The sequence below is a fragment of the Branchiostoma belcheri genome, unplaced genomic scaffold (genome assembly GCF_001625305.1).
Source record: "Branchiostoma belcheri isolate BF01 breed outbred unplaced genomic scaffold, Haploidv18h27 scaffold48, whole genome shotgun sequence".
Lineage (NCBI taxonomy): Eukaryota > Metazoa > Chordata > Leptocardii > Amphioxiformes > Branchiostomatidae > Branchiostoma > Branchiostoma belcheri.
Window position 1 is genome coordinate 2120057 of NW_017804109.1, and position 1523 is coordinate 2121579.

General features: G+C 42.7%; 1 protein-coding gene across 1 annotated transcript in view; it reads left to right on the top strand.

Moving 5' to 3' along the window:
* LOC109479343 overlaps positions 1-1523 on the top strand; it is a 118550-nt gene that overhangs the window by 99329 nt on the left and 17698 nt on the right. The gene's annotated exons all lie outside the window — the stretch shown is intronic.

Consider the following 1523-nt stretch of genomic DNA (forward strand, 5'->3'; position numbering starts at 1 on the left):
AAGGTTCTGGGTTCGAATCCCTTCTCCCTCATGTGTCCTTGGGAAAGGCACTGTTACCAAAAAGCAAGCACTATGAGGAACCAGGAAATTGAATTGTGTTCATGCCATTAAATTGCGACCTGTCCCATCCCCCATATAAACCTGTCCCTGCAGTGTTGAGTGCTATTCATCATGTAACAACACGTTACCCTACATGTGTGTGGATGTACTTCACATCACACAAGTGTTGTCCCACTGTCCAGGGGACATCCATTAAGATTTATAATATGGCAGCTCTGAGAGGTTTGTTTTGCTGTCGTCAGCTGTATCGGGTTGTTTTATACTTATGGAGGCCTTCATTACGTATGTGGTCAAGCCACAGTAAAAGCTGATGCTTGAATGTACTTACATGTATATGTCACAAAATGCCACAGATCCATATGGCAGGGCTCGAAATACCCGGTGGCGCACTGGCGCGGCGCCACCTGATTTTGCTTGGCGCCACTTATTCCTAAACTCAGGTGGCGCAGCGCGCCACCTATAATTTGCGTGGATCGAGCCGCTAATCGCATGGATCGGGCCCCATTGTCGGCACAATCTTGTGAATTGACGATGAATTGTCGATCTCGCCATGACGCCACAAAGAAAACGTTCTCATTGGTAGAAAATCAGACACCTCGCTGGCGTTTCACAACACAATTTTCATGTAAACAACTCCGACTGTCCTTGTTTACATGCAAAGCGCGCCGATACAAAATCCTGCCGGCCGCCCGACCGACCGCATGCGACGCTAAGTTTTCGGCAGCTCGGCGGAAAAATAATCCATCCCCAGAAGAAAAGTTACGCATGAAAATAACAACTACAACTTGCTTTCCTCGTTATATGAGTTTTTGAGGCCGTAAAATGTTTAAAACGGTTGAAATTTGCTCGAAAAAACGGCTCGAAAATCAGCGGCGAGACTGACAAAATGGCCGACGGTGTTTCACAATAACAGTGGTCAAAGGTCAAGATAGCACCCAAATGTACAAGATACATGTACTAAGTACATATTACAATGTGCTAAAACGAACTTTAAGGTATGAAAAATATTTTTTGGGCTACAACTGAAATAAAAATTCACTTGTATTTTTATAAGATTAATTTTCAAACATTACTGAGAAATTTCCCGAATTTATTGGTTTCTTGTGTTAGTGCGGTTGGATGCTGTGATTGTGAAGTCCCTAATACATGTGTACATTGGGAGAATCAGATGAGATATTAGAAATTACCACGCTTAGTACCGCGACCCGAGTGTCTCTCAAAAATTGTTTTGAGTGGAGTATAGACATGATCACATTTTTATTGTTCAGCTGTGTCAATATGTGATTTGTTGGGAAATAGGATTTGGTTTAGTTTTTAATATATCAATGTCAGTAACACCTTTGGGAATATTTGCTCCAAGTTCACTTGTTGAACTTGTGGAAGCACCGTTGGCCCCCGGTTAGGGGTCATCCGGGGAACCTATGCCCAATTTTTTTTAATCAAGGGAACTAATACCATTTTAT